At 38.8% G+C, this 20,574-nt stretch overlaps 1 protein-coding gene across 1 annotated transcript in view; it reads left to right on the top strand.

The window, feature by feature from the left end:
• RAB3IP (RAB3A interacting protein) overlaps window positions 1–20,574 on the top strand; it is a 141,359-nt gene that overhangs the window by 73,889 nt on the left and 46,896 nt on the right. The gene's annotated exons all lie outside the window — the stretch shown is intronic.

Below are 20,574 nucleotides of genomic sequence, written 5' to 3'. Positions count from 1 at the left end.
CTCTAATTGGGCAGCTAACACAAAGGTGTGACATAGCACACACTCGGGGAACTTTAGGGGGTCCGTGTGACTGAAGGGTAGTGGTCAGGAGGAAAGAACCATTCCCTCTGAGTTGGGTTAGCAAACTTGCTCTCTTTATATGGCCCATCTCGAGCGCCACGCATCTGAATGTTCTTCCCTTGTCTCTACACAATATTTATTTTACTTCTCAGGGAGACTCAATACTGACCTGAAAGTCAACGATCTCCAGGATGGCTAAAGTGAATCAAGGAAGCCAAATGGTTCAAGAAATAACACAGGTTACAACCAGCAGTGCAGCTATGCTGTTTGATGATAACATTTACTTCTGCATGTTTGCAGATATAGACGTCTTTGCTATGAAATCACTATAGTAGATGAAAAGCAGGAGAAACCACAAGTCAAGTTTACATATAAGTAGACTTAAATAGATAACTAGATTGCTGGCTGTCAGCGGAGGGTGTAAATCTTGTAAACACAAAGAAAAGTTTTGTTTTTGTTTTTTTGCGCCATACTTTATACCTCTTGGCTTGGACTTAATAGTTGCAGTGCCCTTAGAAATAACCCATTTCATTTAACTTCACCTCAGCCCAGGGATCTCTTCAGTAGCTTGATTTCCTTTTGAAATCCGTGAATCTCACCTATCAGCTAGAGAAGCCATGCCATTCCAGTCCTCATCTCGATCTGTTCCTCTCCTTTTTTCTGTTGTCTGTATTTTTCCTATTTCTTCACTGACTAGCATCTCCTCTTTCTCCAGGCTTCTCACGTGAGGATTGCCATTCATTGGTAAGTTCTTCTAGGACTTCACATTTGCAACCCATCTTCCGCTCTCCTAGTTTACCTGCCCTCCTGAGTCAGGCCTGGGGTTCCCAGGACATGTCAGAAGCCCATTCATCAGCTAAGGTTTTCCCTTCTATTTGAAAGAGGAGGAAGGAAAGGAGTGTAACCATTTCCCCCAGTGTATTTCTTAAGGACAGCATTCATAAAAATATTTTAGTTATATTGACTTCCCCTAGGATTTTGATGCATGGTTGTTCTCAGGATAAAGACTGATTAAAAAAAAAACAAACGTGTTTTGGGTGTGTGTGCTTTTCATTCAAGGTGAAAGTATATGTTGATGCAAAAAGTATGTTTTTAATACATTTATTATTCACAACTGTGAGTCACAGGCATCTGAAACCAAGCATTCAAGCTTATTGAGAATAGGGATAAGTAGCGTTGAATTAGGACAACAGAGGATGATTACTACATCTATCAGCATCCCTGTCACTGCTCTAGGACAGTCAGTGACAGTCTTTTTCTTAAGCCTTCTAAAAAAAGTGCTTTAAAAAAATCTCTGCAATATTTCTTGCACATTCAATTTTTAAACTTTTTTTTTTTGCACATTCAGTGTTGACAAAAAAAGCTTTATGTTAGTGTCTGTTAATTTTGTTTTTGATGTAAAATGTAACTTGTTTCCCTGAACATTGTATATACTTCACTAATGCGAAAATACCTTATACTGTGTTTTTCAAATCTGACTCGCACCTCTAGCCAGGGATCCTTTTTTAGATTTGAATGGTATTGATGCTATGTTTTTTATAATTGGTATAGTTTTTCTGTTTTCTCAACAGTAGATGGGAGATCACAGTAGGATCACAGGGTTGTAATGAGTTTAAGGAATTAATACATATAATGACGGCAACAACCGACGTTAATGGACTATTTTCTGTGTGCTGGGCATCACTTTAAGTGATTTGCATGCATTGCTACACTTGCTCTTCCCTAGACCTCTGTTAAGTCCTGTTATTACCATCTCCTCCCTGTTTTTTACACCCGAGGAACCTGAGGTCACTGGGCATTTGAGTGATGTTCCGAGGTTACAGTGTGGCAAATGGCAAAGCTGGGATTCACATTCAGGAAGGTGGGTTCAGAGCCTGTACTCTTATCCACCGTGCCATACTGCCTTGCAGGTAAGCCAGTATCTAAAAGAACCAGGCTGTGGATAGGGAGGAATTTTGTATAAAACCTGAAAAGTATAATCTAGAGCCTGAAATGAATGTTTTTATGTTACTAATGCTCAGTGTAGTCTGGCTGGGGCATCTCTGACACTTACAGCTGCTATTGTAATAAATTTTCCAGGTCCCTTGCTTTCTTGTTTTCTTGAATGCCTTTGTTAATTTTTTTTTAATGTTTATTTTATTTTTGAGAGAGAGAAACAGAGCATGAGCAGGGGAGGAACAGAGAGAGAGGGAGACATAGAATCTGAAGCAGGCTCCAGGCTCTGAGCTGTCAGCACAGAGCCCAACATGGGGCTTGAACCCACGAACCGTAAGATCATGACCTGAGCCAAAGTCGGACGCTTAACCCTGAGACACCCAGGCACCCCCTCGAATGCCTTTAAGCATCTGACTTTGGGTAGGAGCGTGTTAGTGAAAAGAGCATGAGGTTTAGAATCAGAAAGTGTTTGACTCCTTACTGTGTGGCCTTGCGCAAGTTACATGCCTCTCTGAACTCGTTTTCTTATTTGGAAAGATGACAATAACAGCTGCTTCAGGTTCTACAGCAGGAAGCATGAAATGATTAAGTATTCAAACACAGAGGAAGGCAGAGAACTGAGACAGTGAATACAGAATTTGACACATGGCAACTAGAACTGATGGCATGGTCTTCACTGCCTCCCTGGCTCAGAGTTTTGTCAGTTCTTGATGAAGATGGACATTAACATCAGGATCTCACTGAATATCACTATTTTGTTGCTTATATACTTAAGTCTTGAATTCTCTCTATAGAAAATTGTATCTTTTTCTAATTCCGTAATTCATATAATAATTCTCAGTGGATCTTTCTGCTATTTTTATCAAGTCTGAACATACAGAGCTTTTTAACATACACTATACATATTTCTAATTTGTCATATCAGTAAAAATTCTGCTGTATAGATGATGTAAACAAACAATTCATGGAATAGGAAATGCAATTAGTTAGCCAGCATATAGGAAACAGCTAAGCCTCTCTAGATACCAAAGAAATGCAAAACAAAAGGCATATATCATGCTTTGCATACGAATATATTCTGTGCCGGTGAGGGCCATATTTATTATTGATGGGTATATAAACCGGATGAAAGCCTGTTAGAAGGCTTTTCATAACATATAATAAGAATCTTAAATATGTTTGTCTATTTTAAGATAATTTGTTTCTGGAATCTAGCCTCAAGAAATAACATGAAGCATAGAAAAAGCTTTTAGTATAAAGCATTCATTGTGGCGTTATTTATAAGAAGTGGGAAACAACCTAAATCCCCCCCCTTATAAGCTGGGAATAGTTAAGTGAACAAGATGTTCTTTACATGATGGATTACGGTGCAGCTATTTGAAATGATGCTCATAAATAATGTATAATGACATGGAGAAATACATGTAATATAATTTAAGTATGTAAATACTTATATAAATATCTGGAAATAAATATACAGAATGCTAATAATAGTTACTAGGTGAGGATTATGAATGATGTTTCCCTGCTTTTAACTTGTCTGTGTTTTTCAATATATTTTCATGCACAATGAGTGTATGCTATTTTACAATATTAAAACACAAAGCAAATGCTCTATGAGTAAAGATTTTGTTGCTAGGATGGGCGGCAGTATCTGCTCCGGGAGGATGCTTCAACAAAGCAGTAATCTGTCAGTGTGCCTCGGATTACACTGCTCCACAGGGTTCTTGTGAGAGTTAAATACTCTCCTATGGGTAACTGTGGCCAGTATAGATTACTACCTGGTAAGACACTGTTACAGAACATTTAAATTTTACACCCTTACAGAGGACCAGGGAAGGGCATTGTGGAGGGATTTTATTTTATTTTACTTTATTTTTTTTCACATTTCCAAAGAATTCACAAGTTTCCTTAACTAGCTTTCTCATGCATTCCACAGCATGCAAGCTCTCAGGAATATTTTCTTTTTGTGTCCTGTGAAGATATGGTTGTATGTACTGGCACCTTTATCAGAAGCACACCAAGAAAGAAAAACCAAATTTTAATTCAGCCAGTTGTGTTTTTAAAAAGGTTTTAACAACTTACTTGGTGGCGATAGGTAGGGTTTATCCAGGACAATCTTGGTCTACACGTTACCCTGGCTTAATTATTAAGAGTGCCCTTGTCTCCTCTCAAAATTGCTCTGCTTTGGAGAATAAGGTCTATGATCACCCTAGCAATTTTGTTTATGGGGAGAGGGGAGGAAAGAGTGGTACCATCTGGCGGCTGACTCTTCAGTGGAGGGGGGTGTACGAGAGGGACAGTTGGCTCCTGACGGCCAGCTTGTAGGAGAAGGAGCAGGCAGCAGCCCTTGAAGGGACAGAAAGCAGCCCAGTTGCCCATAAACACTGGCCCACGGGCTGTATTAATTAGTCCAATCAGCCTTATATCTATCAGTTGATAATGATTTTGATTCTGACAGCATTGGCTATACTTGAAGGTGGACCAGAAAATCTTTCTAGTTGATTTAAGGACACCAAAGGCACACCTGCTCCAGGATTCTTTTCTGTCAGCCCACTCTGGTGCTTGGCATGTCCACCTTTAGAATTATAACAAAATGTTACCAAAATAATTCAAATTATCATCTGGAGAGAACAGCGCAAAAGAACCGGGGAGAAAACAGTGCAGTCAAGGAATTGGAAGGATCCTCAAACCAACTCTGCTCTTTCCAGTGGAATGACCCTAGACCAAGGACTCAACTTTCCTGAGGCTTAGTCTCTTCGGCAGTAAAAAGAGAGAAATAAATCATGCCCTGCCTATTCCTTGGGGTAGTAATGTGACCCAAATGGTTTCTGTACGTGAAAATGCTCTGCTAATACAAAAGCACTCTGCAAATGTCAGGGACTAGCAGTATCGTGGAGTTTTAAAAATAAAGTCACACATTAGCTTGAGCTAATAGCACCACTTTGGAATGTAGTGAGCAAGTCCTGGGGGGGGGGGGGGGGGAAACACACAAATTGGGCAAATTTTGATGGGAGGCAGCCGGGAGGAGCAGGCTGGCTGATCATCTGAACCATCCATCTGGAGAGGGTTTTAGGGGGAAAAAAAGATTGGTGGGCTTCATCCCAAAGAGCTTGGGATTTCAGTTGATGAGACACCCAGCCCAGCGTGAGCAGGATGAGGGGTGGGAAAGCCGCTAAGGGAGAAGCAAAAGGGAGCAGACAAGGCTATAAAGAGAGAGGGGGAAGAAAATAATAGAACTTGGTTGCTCTGACACGTTTTCTTCAGAGCTGGCCTTGCTAGGAAGCTAAGGGCTAAAATTAATTTTTGAAATTTTTGGTTACTTTCCCTCCCAGCCCACTCCCCACCCCCCCAATTCTAGAACATAAACTCCACGTTGGTGGGGATTCACTGCTGAATCCCAAGCATTTAGAACATTTCCTGGCACATGGTAATAAAACTCACGTAAATGAGTATCGTTCGCCTGTGTCAACTGTTTCCCCCGCCCATAGCTATGATTGAAAGCCGGCTACTTTCGTTATTGCAGTTCTCAAGCTACTAACTGGAGGGCTGTGGGACCAGGTTTAGGATGAAGGCCTTGACCTAGGTCACACAATGGTAGCTCTCACTGGTGGTCATTGCTACGTCCACCACCAACTTACATTCTTTGTTGGGGACTGTCAAGTCCTGTTGTCATGGTCTTATTTAGGTTCTTCTTCTCAAGCCCTGGGGCTACCCGACCAAGAACAGAATTCTTTTTAAAGCTGAGTTTAGTTGGTGACAGTAGGCCCCCCTGCTTATCCGTGGGGAGATACATCCCAAGACCCCCAGGGATGCCCAGAACTGCAAGTAGTACCCAACCCTAGACACGCTATCTTTTCTCCTATCTATACATACCTATCATAAAGTTTAATTTATAAGTTAGGTACAGAAGAGATTAACAACAATAATCCAGTAGTAAAATAGTACAATTATAATATACTGTAATAAAAGTTCTGGGAACGTGGGCTCTCTCGGAGTATCTTACTGTACTGTACTCAGCCTTCTTGGGATGATGTGAGATGATACAATGATACAATGCCAGTGTGATGGCATGCAGTGAGGTGAATGACATGGGCGTTGTGAGTGATGTAGCATTACTCTCCTACTGACCTTCTAACAATCTGTCAGAAGGAGGATCATCTGTCCAGACTGTGGCTGACCATGGGGAACTGAAACCTTGGGAATTGAAACCACAGATGAGTAGTCCCTTAAAAATTACCTTTATCCCAGGTATGTATTTACAGGAAAAAACGTGGCATAAACAGTGTTCAGTGCTGTCCTTGGTTTTAGGCGTCCTCTGGGGATCTTGAACGTATTCCTCTGAGATAAAGGGGACTACTGTATAGCTTCGGCATTTAGTTTGCTGTGGTCTCAGTCTGGGTGCTTTAAGCCAGGAGAACCAGAAACAAGGATTAAAGTGTGGCGACTTTACTTGGGAAATGCCAGTCAAAGATGGTGAGGGTGATGAAACAACGGAAAAGATAAAAAAGATGCAAAGCAATGGGATGTGATGCGTCACTACATGGCTGCTGCTTCATCATGGGCCTGCAAAGACATAGCGGGTGCTTGGTAGGTGTGATACCTGGCCTGCAGGACTCCTCTGGAAAGGCTGCAAGCAGAAGCCATGCTTCAGAGTAGTCCTCTGCAAGAAGGAAGAGGGGGAGATTTTTCGGCTCAGAACCCTCCTGTCTCTCATTTCCTATCAGCCAACATTCACCCCATTGAGAGGTAACTCCTTATATTTTCAGCCCTTGGCAGCCACTGAGGAAGCCAATTGTGTGGCATTGCATCCAAATCTAGAGAGACAACTCGATGTAATAAGGTTAGTGTGTGGGGAGTAAGGGCTTTGCAGGGCCAGGGTTCCAACTTGAACTGTGGCCAGCTAGGAAGGTCAGAAAAGGCAATGGTTACGTTAGGGATACAGTAGGGGTGTTGGGGTTACCTCCAGCAAGAGGTAGTAGAGGAAATCAGAGAAAGTGCACAAAGATTGCATCCGATATACTTGCTTTACAAAATGGAAATTTTGTAAAAAGGGAATCACACATATTGTTCTAATTCTTATTTTATCTTAAAACGTCATAGCCATTTTTTCCCATCAGTATATTACGATCATTCTTTTTAACAAACGCCTAAGATTCCAGAGAATGCATATGCCATAATTTATTTTGTCATTTCCTTATTGATGGACATGCACGTTGTTCCCAATCCTCCACATTATAGTAATTATCTTGAAGCACTATGTATGAGTCTCTTTGGAGGACATATTTAAAGTGCTAAAAATAATCTGAAAAGAAAGATCTTATTTAAAATCAGTCACCACACTTAGCTGAAACTTTACTGATCTGATACTTGTGACTGCATTAATTATGCCCTACTGCATTTTGCCCAGGGTCAGGCAATTGTGTTTATGCCCATGACTGCAATCTGCTGGCTTCTCAGACGGAGGTCTGCAACATTGATAAGGCATGCTACTCTCCCAGGAGGGTCCTAACTCAGAGAGGAGATTACTTCCCATTTTTGCATATGTCCAAAGCCTTTCCATTTGAGTTATTTTGTCAGTGAATAAGTGCCTTGAATAAATAAAGAAATGAAATTCTATGCATTCTGACTTGCCCAGCCTGGTTTTCCTGAGTGCTATCATCTAGGGAGATGTAATTAGTCAGGCAATGGCCTAGGGGTGAGAACTTGGATAGGATACTAAATATTCCCTGACGAGGGGGTTGAAGTGTTCATTGATAAGAAAAACAGCCCCACGTGGGAAATTTTACATATCTTCTGTCTCAGGTTTCAGGCATACTTTGGAGGAAAACTCTTTTGCCTTATGTTTTTATCTTGTTAAGTCTTTGACATCTTGACAGTTTTGAAGGTAATGACCCCTTATGGGGAACAACGGGACTCCATCTGCTTTTCCTTTTTTCCAGGCAGCTCATCCCCCTTAGCCTCCAGCGTGACAGCCTCTGAAGACCATCACTCTGGTCTCCCTCCTCACTTATCCTAAAGGGGTTAACTATGGCATTTCTCAAATCTGCAGTTTTTCTGACTATAAAAAACCCATCACTTTACTTCAAAAGTCAAAGTCTTTAGTCTAGTACCCTTTTGATTTCTTTCTGAGAGAATCTGTTATTAACATGGATAGGTTATAAAATATAAATCAAATTCTACATGAAGCTATTTAAAAAATTGATCAGACCAAACAGAAAAGATAAAATTGTGAATGTAACTTAGCCCTTCATGGTATTTGACTAATAATGTTGAGTAAACTAAAGAATGCTTCTACAGCATTTTTTTAGAAAAAAAAAATCTGACCACTGAATTTAGAACCAAAACAGTATGTCTTTATTTTATGTGATATCATTTAATATATTATTAAATTTTTAAAAAATATTTTATTTATTTTTGAGAGTGACAGAGTGAGCAGGGGAGGGACAGAGAGAGAGGGGAACAGAAGATCTGAAGCGGGCTCTGATGCCCAATATGGGGCTCAAACTCATAAACTGTGAGATCATGACCTGAGTCAATGTCAGACGGTTAACCAACTGAGCCACCCAGGTGCCCTACCATTTAATATTTTAACTCACATATCTTATACCACTGTATTAGTTATTTACTGTTCTAAACCTGGAAAATTAGTCGGTAATTTCAGGTGAACAAATAACAACAACCATATTTTAGTTATGATATTCTAATAATGGGATACATTTTGTGATTTTTTAGTGATAAATCAATTTCATAAATTATAGACTATACCTCCTAGATTTGGTGATCTTTAAGATCAGGAAATGCCTACCACCTATCACATGATCAGCAGAAGTTCACACTATACCAGCTCAAAGCTAGAAAGTATGACATTTCCATTTGCTTATGGAGGAGAAATTTCTCCTGTGATACAATTTCTATGTGATACATTTTTTGAAATGTTGAAAATAGTTTATTCAGCCATGTAATGACCTTTGCATATCCTCAAGCTTCCAGAGACCCCAGGTTGGTAGTCATTTCCTTAGGCAAGGTTTCATATCAATTCTTAGACTGTACTAATGTGACACTTGTATCCTGCCTGATACTCTTCTCAAAGTGGCCTTAAAAAGCAATTTAATAATTCTTATTTGATTCTGAGTTAGTGGCAGAAAACAACAGAGAATAACAAGGGAGAGTGGATACTTCTGTAGTTCTGTCCTTGCCGAGTCACCAAGGTGACAGCTCCTGTCAAGCAGCCTTCTCCCTACAGTCTTCCAGTTTCCTGGTTCAAGTAACTGCTTCCTTCCTTAAATGAATCCTTTAATGAGGCCTTCAAAGATGTACATTTGGTTTGTTTTTAGTATTCTATTAAGAAGAATGCTGCAATGAATAACTTGGTATATATGCCATCTTTTTTCCTTGACTATAGGATCAAAGGATCGCTGGGAGTTGGGGCAGTAAAGGGAGTAAGTTGGAAAGATAGGAAGTGAAATGTCAGAAAACAGAATGATAGAATTAAGATTATGAAGTTATTGATAATGACAAGGTCTGGAGCATGACTATAGGGTGATGAATGAGGTATGCTAAGAACAATGTCATTTGAGTGGAGGTATTAAAAAAACAGAGAGACTATGGTGTTGGAAAGATCACCTACAATATTTATTAAAATTACCAAGAATTAAAAATAGAGAGATTATCAGGCTGTAGCTAATATCATTGAGAAACAAGAGCAAATGACGTAAGTGTCAAGAGATGATCGCAAAAATGAACATTGTTAGGTGAATTAATCTGATAACATGGGACTTGAAGCTGGGGAATTTTAGTGAGGGGAGTGAAAAAAGTCTGCAAGTGACAATGAGAGCAAAGAGGTGGCCTACCCCACCCAAGGCCCAGGTATATGACTGTGGGAGAAAAACAGCTGCTGCGTAGGATGGTTGCAGGGGAAGCAGTATCCTCAGGGAAGAGCCAGGTTTCTAGAGCAACAAGGTGAATGAAATGTTCAGAGAAGAGGTTGAGGATACAGGGACTTGGGCTGATGATGGCTGAATTCCAGAGGGCACAATGGAAGGATTCCGTTTAACTACATAATGTTCACCAGCAGAACTTCTTTGCCCCTAATCTCCTTTTTGCCTGAAGTTCATCTTTTAGTAATTTTCTTACAAAGGCTGATAGGAACAATGTTACCTGTGTTTTTTGCACATTAAAAACTCTTTATCTCTTGGGTCGCTTGGGTGGCTCAATTGGTTGAGCACCAGACTTCTGCTCAGGTCGTGGTCTTGCGGTCTGTGGGTTTGAGGTCCGTGGGTTCGAGGTCCGTGGGTTCGAGCCCCGCGTGGGGCTCTGTGCTGACAGCTCAGAGCCTGGAGCCTGCTTCCAATTCTGTGTCTCTGGCTCTCTCTGTCCCCCCCTACCCCCACTCACACTCCGTCTCTAGTCTATATTTGAAAGGCAGTTTGGCTAGACTTAAAGGCTTTGTGCCCATATTTGAGTATCTTATATATGGTGCTCTAATGTCTTCTTATAATGAACATTACTGCATAGAAATGTAAGGCCACCTGACAGTTCCCCTTTATAACTGACTTGACTATTTGTAACCTCCCAGAAAGGATTATTGTTTTCTCTTTGTAGTCATTAGCTATTCAAGTAAAATATCCTTGGATTATAATACAGTTTTTCAAGAGAAGAGTTGTCTTTTAATTGAGCAAATTTTTCTTTGACTGTATCTTTAAACATTTATTTTGTTCGATTATTTTGGGGCTTTCTTGGGGGCTCGGGGCATCAATTATAAGTTTTAGAAAATCTCCTTTGCCTGTTTTCTGTATCTATTGTTTTGTTTCTGATCTTTTTTACTCTACTTGTCATTTTATTTTGCGTGTTTTTTCTCATTTCTTTTCTCTATATTTTTATCGTTTCTTAAGTTTCTTTTCTTTCTTTCCTTCTAATTTTGTCTTTATTTCTTTGAAGGTTTTGGTTTTTTTCTACTTCTTTTCCGAGTTCTTCTATTTTTCCTTTCACTATATCTTCACTATATCTTTCACTATATCTTTGTTTCTTTGTTTTCTTTCTTTTTTAATTTTTAAAAAATGTTTTATTTACTTTTGAGAGAGAGAGAGAGGCAGAGAGAGAGAGAGAGAGATGTGAACAGGGGAGGGGCAGAGAGAGGGAGTCTGTTTTCTTTTTATAGAGGTGATTGTCTCGTTTATTTTTCTAATTCAGAGGAAGATATCTTTCCAAAAATATATCTGCCATAGTGACATTTTACTGGTAAAGAGAGCTTTGCATATTGTGTTTTGCTCCCCCCCCCTCCAATTTTCTTTATAGTTTCTTTATGTTGGTGCTGTGTTACTTCCTTTTTTATCTCTCATCATTGGATGAAATGTGTTTTCCTGGACCAGCGATTTACAACAGTTTCCAGTATAGGTGGGAGTAAGGACAGGAAGGAGATGGTTTTTACTAGGTGTGGGCTCTCTTCTCTTCTGCCACATGGAAGAGATTGCTCCCTGCAAATATGGCTTATCTGTATGATTTTTTGTGTAGCGTCACTTGCACGGTTATTCTGAATCCAACTGAGTACAAGACCTTTTGTTGCCAGCATGGCTTGCCCCACGTTCCCCACCCCCTTTTGCAAACAAAGGATAAAATTTCTTCAACTCAGGATGTGTTCCTTACCTTCACGTGTTACACTTTTACTAGCAGTGCCTACCTGGGTCTTCTTGCTGTTGAGATCCACCCCTGTGTTTTTTTTTTTCTCTCTACTTTCTCCCATACAATTTCCACTCAACTTCAGCTGCTTTTGGCAACTCCTATACATGTTTTAGAATCTGGGCAGTATGGTAATGCCCTAGTTTGCAAAAGAAGAAAAAAAAAAGGATTTGTGGATTTTGGTGTGTGTATATGTGTGTGTGGGGTGTAGGTTGTGTTTTTAGTCTTCGTAACTCTTACATGATTTCCAAAGATGGAAAGAGAAAATACTAATAAAGCTAGTCATGTCCATACCAAAAGTTCTCTCTAATTCCTTAGAATAGTGATACCACATTTTACAGATAATCAGAAACTCATGTGTGTGGTCTGAATTCTCTCCTAACGATATTCAAAATTATGGATTTTTAGGATAGTATTAAGAGTCCTTCAAGATTACTTAGTCAACTATTAATAAAATGTGCTACAGCCTACCAAAACTGGGGATGACTCAGATCTCTTGGCTAGGCCTCACTAAAGCCTCAGAATCACAACATGCTGGAAATTTCAAGACCCCAAGAGACAGACTAATTAAGGGTTTATATTGTTCATCTGCTCTGTATAAATACTATGCTAAGCAGTATTCAGGTATTTCCCATACTTTCTAGTTTACCTCAAGGTCAGATTCTACAATTATCTGAATCGCTTGGGTACTAAGCCGGCATTGCTGGCACTGAATGGGGGACAGAAGTCCATTCCTTGCAGCCAAAAGTGTCTGCCCGTCTAGCTGGATTTATTTCTCATGGGGATGATGTCAGAGTATTTCTGGTCTTGAAAAGTATTTACCTAAAACAGAAACTCACGGATTAATTTTCATCATGACAATGACAATATAGTTAGCTATATGGCTGAACAGTTCTTGAGACATCTGGACTATATTCAAGAAGCATATGGACAGTTGAATTTCTACTCCAAGTTTTTGTTACTGATAGTTACCATCAGTTTCCTGCTAGATTGCAGGAAAGAGAGCCATGTAGGAAGACATTTAGGACAATTTTGTGACTCATATGCCACTTCTCCAATTTTAATTAAATTGTGTCTTTGATAGTATAGTTTCTTTTCCGGTCTGTGAAATTAAATTCTTCTTGCCACCAAGCTGCACGGATGAGAGTTACTTGGTAGTTCAAACACATCCTGAGGTTTGCGTGCCAAAAGCAGCTGCAGAAATGTAAAGTATGGTTCATATTCATCAAAATTTGTGTCTTTTGAAATGTGGACTTTATGTCTACCAAAATAGTACAGCAACTCCTCAAAATCTATAATTCCATTAAGCCCAGTTGCCATTAGCTCAATTCACATGCCTGGTTTGAGCCTGAGATCTTCATTTCCTGAGACAAAAGCCCTTCCTTTTCCCTGTGGTTTTAAGCTCTGTACATTCAGGTGTTTCATCAGATCAGCAAGAAAGTGCAATCTCTCGGGCCGCTGCATGTTGAGTAAGTTGGGCCTCTGAGAGTCCTTTCAATTCCCCAAAGTCCTTGACCTCAAAACATCTCTTTAACTAGTTCCTGTAATCTAGCCTTCTGGCTGCATTAAAACACAACCTAACTGTACACGATGCTTTGTCTTTGTCCAACCCAGTGATGGTTAAGGGCACAGGCATAAAAAATGTTGACAACCACGACAACTTTCATCCTTACGCCAGGAAAAGAATCTTACACAGCTCAGATCACAAGCTGGCCTGTTGAATGAAGCAAGGAGGATCAGACTTCTCCTTTGTCTTGAGTTAGTATTGAAGCACTCCTGCCCCACTCCATTGCTGGTGCTCCACCCCTACTAAACACCCCTGTTTATGCCAAACTTCTCAAACTCCTTGCTGGCAGATAGCCCTTGAAAACTTTCTGTGTTCCAGCTAACCAGGGTCAATTAGGTCACCTACTGGACACTGTTGCTTTATAGCATTCCATTCCATACAATTGGCACGTGGGCTGTGGATCTTAAATTTAAAATAAAATAAATATTTTTACATTGTTAAGTGTGTGTGTGTGTCACAGTAGTTTTCGAACTTCCTTTTTTTTTTACACCTGGAAATTCGATGTGTAAAGGAAATAAAAGAGCAGCCAGCTGTACTAAAGGGGGCCGAGAATAAAAAAAGCATTCCCCAACCTTAGGGTGGGGCCTGTTTGAAAACCCTTTTGATATGTAGTCAATTTTTGTAAATAGTTCATGGGTAATTTACAAAAATTGACTATGCATCAAAGGGGTAGTTTTATTCTCTCTCACAACTATGTATAGCAGTGTATAAACACCCATATAATCTACCTTAGTAATTATGTTACTTAGGGCTTTTCTATTCTTACTTATTGTATTATTTTTTTAGCACTTGATCTGTTCTGCACGAGAGGTAAATTAATTAGCCATGTTTCCTGTTGATTTCTCCTTGGATCTGCTGTAATTTTTCCTCTATAAATTTTAAATGCTATGTAATTTGGTTTATAGATATTTAGAAGTGTGAGATCTTAATTTTTGTACCTCATGCTTTATTGTTATAAAGTGCCTGTCTTTGTCTCATTTAATGCTTTTTCCCTGAATCGAGATTTGTTGGAGATAAAATTTTGATATTGGCTTCATTTGCTTAGTATACTCTCGTCTATCCTTTTATTTTCATCCTAAGTCACTTTGTTTTCATTATCTTATGTATGCAGCAGAGAGTTGGGATTTGATTTGATATTCCTTCTGAGAAAATTTTTAATTAATTGGTAAGTTTAATCTTTTTATATATAGTGAAATGTAAGTTATGTTCTATTTTAGTCCACCTACCATTTTTTGGTTATGCTTTTAGTTTATACTGTTCATTTAACTTTTTGTCACTATATGGCCTGTGTACTCTTTGGTATGCATGTTTTTGAATTTGAAAGGCATGCATTTTTATTCCAGTGGATATCTTAATAACTTTATAACTATATATTTATATATATATTACTTATATATAAATATATATATTATATATATTATTATATATTTATGAATATATTAGATATTATTCAAAGCAGTAAGCAGTATATTTCCTGCGCCTCCTCTCCCATTCCCTAATTACATTATTTTTTGTAACGTTTACCTTGTTTCTCTTCTTTCTCAACTTCTATTGGTTGTTTCATTGATACATTGTCAGGATTTATAATTTACTCTCTGTTCTATGACCATATCCTTCTCATATTTGTTTTAGACGTAATTCTACAGTTAAGTGGATTCAAGGATCACTGTCAGTTTTGTTTGTTTTTGTGAGTTTGTTTGTTTGTTTGTTTTGGTCCTAAATTCATCTCTTGTTTGGCTGAGGTTCATTCTCTACTGTCTTACAAAAGGGTTCATGAAAACTATATTGCATGCATGTTCAAAAATGTATATTACATTTGTATTTAAACAAACTTCTTTGTTATAAAATTCTTGAGCATAAAATCCTTTGGGTCACATTTTGAAATTTTTTCCCTTTACAGATGTCTTGATCATTTTTACCTAGTTATCCAAAAGATTTTCATTAGCTTTGAAATCCAATAGCTTTACTACAATAGGTCTTAGTTTGTATTTTTGTGCCATTTTTTTTCCTTTGGGTTATTATATACATTTATGTTTATAGTTTGGGTCTTCTTTTATTTCTGAAAAGTCTCTCAAAATACTCACCTAAGTTTTTTTTTTTTTTTTTTTCTGTTCCAATATCTAGATTCTTTTCTTGGTTTTATTCCTTGATTATGCATATGGTGGATTTCTTTTGTTTCTCTTCCATTTACATAATCTTCTCTCTAATCCTTTCTGTTTGTTCATTTCCATTTCATTTTACTTGCTTTTCTTAATCTGGTATTCTATGACTCTTTAAAAATGCTTTATTATGTTTTTGATTTTTTCCTTAAAAAAATTTATTCTCCTTTGTGCTGTTTCCAAGTTTGCCTTCATTTCTGAAATAGTTTAATATTTTCCTCCCTCTTCTTCAATTTATGTTTAAGCTCTTGTAGTGGTTTTGCTTCATTCTTAAAACTTTCAAGCAGAGTTAAGAAATCATAAATCATAATCATACTTAAATCATAAATCATACTTATCAGTTCAGGCCACATTATCGTAATTGATCATGCAAGATTAGTGTTATTTTTTTCCTTTTTATTTCTATTCCTATCCCCCAGATAGGCAACCATTCACATGTGTTAGGTGTGTATCTTTTTATGTGTTTTTATAAAATGGCTATTTTTATGTATATCGTTTCTAATGTACATACATGATATTGATCATACATCTATTTTTTTTTTTTCCACTTAGCACTATGTAGGGTCTGTGCATGTTGCTTTGTGGCCTTCTAATCAGTTGCTTCTAACTGGTATAATAGTAGTTATACCCATTTTTTGCCTATTTACTCTCCTGGTGATAAACACTAGAGTGCTTCCAACTCTGCCACCACAAATAAGCCTGCTTAGTCCGTTTGGGCTGCTATGACAAAATACCATAAACTGCGAAGGTTATAAAGAACAGAAATGCTTATTTCTTACAGTTCTGGAAGCTGGAAGTTCAAAATCAGAGTGCCAGTCCAGTTGGGTTCTGAGGAGACCCTCTTCTAAGTTGTACCTTTAATCTTTAAAATTTATGGCTATAGGTTTGGTTAAAATTTTCTTTTGCTTAATGTCAAGTTTTTTGGATGAACATTTTAATTTGGCTTTTTTTTTTTTTCCTGTTGCTTTTTTTTTTTTTCTCATGGTATCTTTGTATGCTGGTTCCTTTCTAATTGATTACTCATCTTTGAAGCAGGAGAGATTTCCCAAGTTTTCCAAGACATGCTACTTGCAGAAGGTTTGTGCTGAGGAGGGGCCAGGACCACGTGCCCGCTAATAGGAGTCCGTAGGATAGGAAGGTCGTGCGTGAGTACCGTTAATTCCTCCTTCTAAGAGACCAGGAGTTGCAGGGCTGCTCCCCTTGCGGACTCTTTTTTTCATCTTGCCTCATCAACGGAAGGCTTTTGAACATTCCTCTTTCAGGGTGCCTTACCTCCATTTTATAATAAATCGGTTCACGAGGAGACACTGCTGCCAACCCATTTAGTACTTGATTCCTTGTTTCAAATGCAGGATTGTTGGTTTTGCCCCTAGGGTAAGTCACTTAATTGTGTGAAAGTGTGCTTTGTTGTGGTTTTCTGAGCTCGATAGCCATCGACGTGTTTTGTCTGATTGGTTAAGCCTGAGTCACATGCTTACCTTTGAAGCGGTAGAATTCAGTTCCACTTGAATCCTGTGGACTACACGTGATGAAAGGACACTTGCCCAAATAAAATCATTGTGCTGATTTCAAAAAGCTATAATACATGCTGAACATGAAAGCGGGGGGGGGGGGGGGCGGGGTACGGATATTGAATCACTTGTTGCATCAACAGCATCAACAAATGCATCCTTTGAAACGTTGCTCCTTTCCTGTACGTATTGCAGAATAGGCACTCACTATCTCATAGTAGCTTCCCATCTAATCTTCTTGCCTCTTATTCCCCATCCCCCCAAGTACTTTCTAGGCATTGCTACCACATTTCTCGTCTTAAAACATTGTTTTGACCATTTATTTCACCCTCCAACTCAATATCTTTCAGGAGCTTTCTTCTGACTCCCACATTCCTCGGTTTGGCGTTTATAATCTTGAGCAGTGTGACTCCCACATACCTTTCCAGGCACTTGTTCCGTGTGCTCCTCATCACTGAACACATCGCACGTTTTCCTTACGATGCCTTTGCTCTATTGCGTGTTCTACTCCGTTGCCATTTCTCTCATCCTGAGTCTGATCTCACATGATGGGCCAGAGACTGCTAGTGGTCTCTAATATCTGTTCTCCTCTTTTTCTTTAGTGTCAGGACTGGGCACATGGCTACTCAGTAGAAATGACGTGTTTCGACATTACTTATAGTTAAGTTCCGGGGCAGGTGAGTGGCTCAGTCAGTTGAGCCTCCGACTCTTCGGTTTTGGCTCAGGTCATGATCTCACGATTCATGAGTTCGAGCCCTGCACTGGGCTCTGCATTGACAGTGTGGAGCCTGCTTCGGATTCTCTCTCTCTTTCTCAAAATAAATAAACTTAAAAAAAAAAAAAGAGTTAAGTTCTGGCCAATCAGGGGTAAGTGTAGTGAGGTATACACTGCAAGTGTTCTTAAATAGAGGGAGATGTCCTTTTCTGCCCTTATCTCTTTTCTGCTGGGTGGAAATAAGGATGTGATGGCTGAAGCTTGAACAGCCATTATGGATCATGAGGTAGAAGCTGCATGTTCAAGATGGTAAAGCCACATGATAGAGAGAGAGCGAGCCTGTGTCTGTGTTGATCAGAAAGCTACCATATCAGCATAAGAGGAATACATTTTATTTTATTTAAGCTACTGCTATTTTGAGTTTTTAGCTGCTACAGACACCAATCCCTCCATGAAAATACATTGTTTAGGATAATTTTCTGGTGGCCAATGATAGGAATCCATGAAAATATAAGCAAAATGGCAGAATTAAACATACAAGGATTTGTCACAGAACCTATGGGTAGGAATGAAGAAAGCCTCAGGAATAGACTGGAACCTGGGACAGTGGGGAGGCCAAGAGGTCCTCTCATTGTGTCTCACCTCTCCTTCTCTTCTCTCTCACTGCAGATTATTTATATATCTGGCATAGAGAAGTAATAAATAAATATGCGTTCAATGGATGGCAATTTGGGTGTCTATAGATCTGAAGCCAATTACCCAAACTTTTCCTTATATGTATGTAGCTTGTTAAAGTGACTCTTTTGAAGAGTACCATACTTTTTAGAGTCTAAGCTCTTCTGTTAACCTTTTTCTCTCAGCTTTCCAATTTTTTGCAGTTGTTTATTCCAACATTAGGAAAAGGGCCTGAAATGCAGAATTGTCCATAACCGATCTAATAAAAGACACTTCAGAGACAGCTCTGCTTTTGTACAGAAGTTATGAAAGCCAATTTTTGTGGGAATGCAAACCCTAGCTTGCAAATAATTATTTTGCTAGACAAGGAAATATTATTTTTGGTACATTTCCCCTTGTAAACATCTTTTTTCTTTCTTTCTTTCTTTCTTTCTTTCTTTCTTTCTTTCTTTCTTTCTTCCATTTTGCATTGTTATTATTTACTGTCTGGGTTCCTGCTTTTACCTAGTTTTTTTTGCCCTTGAGGTTTTCTTATGTTCTTATCAGCTTATTGATATGTTTGATAAGACGTTTTATATATTTCATCTAGCACTTTGAGTTGCTTTTGGTGGGGCAATCAGCCAGTCTCTAGTTTGCCATACTGCTGGACATGAAGTCCGGTATGCTTTTTAGAGTTTTAACTTCATTTGTCTGTAAGATATTACCCTGTATTCTGAAGACCAAGGCCCTAACTTTGGTGGTCCAAGCTCCCTGTCGGTAAAGATGAAGATTACCTTTCTACCTATGTCAAATTGTTTTTTGTAAAAGGTTCATGAGATAATTTGTGTGAAGTTAGTTTGAAACTGGAAAGTACCCTGTAAATATACATTGTCTGGACTTGGAAAAACAAAAGAGGCAAATAAGCAATAAAAAATTATAACTGATGATTTGTCAATTAAAAATTTCTGGATATTTGCATTCATCTCCTTCATTTTCTGGCCTCAGGTATGGATGTGAAAGTCTTAAGATTTCTCTAAAAAATACAATATCATCTTATATATTGTATAATTTATTTTTTTAATGAAAGAGAAAGAAGGCAGATTTGAGCACACAGCAAAATCTATCATCATATTTTTAAAGTTTGTGAAGTGTCTGTCTCTTTAATATATGGGTGAGCAGTCTAACCTAGGATGCTTACAACACTTTACAGATTTTGTAGGCTGAGACTCTGAGTGTCTCACACTTTGCAACATACCTTGGTCTCTCTGTTGCAAGGACACCAAGGCATTATTACAGGTAACTACTCATATGGCTCTTTTCATTCTTAAACTATGCTTCCAGGTTAAGCATGTGGGAGGAGACACCTCTGAGTACATTCCAAAGAGCCTCTAGGATGGTAGCTAATTTGCAAATGGACTAGCCTGGGACTCAGGCATAAGGCTACTGTTTACTATTTCCTGTAGATGCTTGATGTCTTAACTCCTATGCAGAACAGATCACAGGGCCTGTCCTCTAAACATTTATATACCAAGACAGTGTGTCAGTATGTATGTCATTTACTCATCTGCATTTATTGAGCCAGTTCTACTACGTGTCAGGTCTTGTGCTTGTTCTCAAGAAGCTAATAGTTAGTAGGAAAACAGACAAAACCACCATTACCATTCTATGTGATAACTGCTAGAAAGAGACAAGGTCCTATGGGAGCACAGCTAAGAGCACCTAACCCATACTGGGGTGGGACAGGGCTAGGTGGCAAGCAACAGGGAAGGGTTCAGAAGGGAATTGATGCTTAGTCTGAATAATGAAGGATAAACAGGAATTAGGTAAGAAAAAGGTGGAGGGTCAGGACATAACAAGAAAAAGGAGTAGCATATGTAAACATGAGATACATGAGAGAGTATGAGAAGAGTGGAGAACCCAAGTAGTTTGCTGTATGCAGAGTTATTCATTCCACGTAGCTACTATTATGCTTGTCTCCCTCGCAATGTTTGAGTTCTTGAGATAGTGTGTAATAGTTTCTCTGTCCCCAGGTCCAGCAGTAGGCACAGAGATGGAGCACAGTAAGTGATGAATAACAGTATTCATTCAGGACATGACATGAATGACAGGGGGTAAGGGAGAATAGTTAGGAAGAAGGTTAATGGAAGAAGGTTATTATCTAGTGACAGTGAATAGGAAATGGGATAGGTTTAAGAATGACTTGGGAATTAGAATGGATAAGACTCGCTATATTGGTGAAAGTGAATAATGACTTTTCAGGTTTCTGTTTGGATGATACATGGATGGTAACAGTAA

Source organism: Neofelis nebulosa, chromosome 8, assembly GCF_028018385.1.
Source record: "Neofelis nebulosa isolate mNeoNeb1 chromosome 8, mNeoNeb1.pri, whole genome shotgun sequence".
NCBI lineage: Eukaryota > Metazoa > Chordata > Mammalia > Carnivora > Felidae > Neofelis > Neofelis nebulosa.
This window is presented reverse-complemented; position numbering and strand designations above follow the sequence as displayed.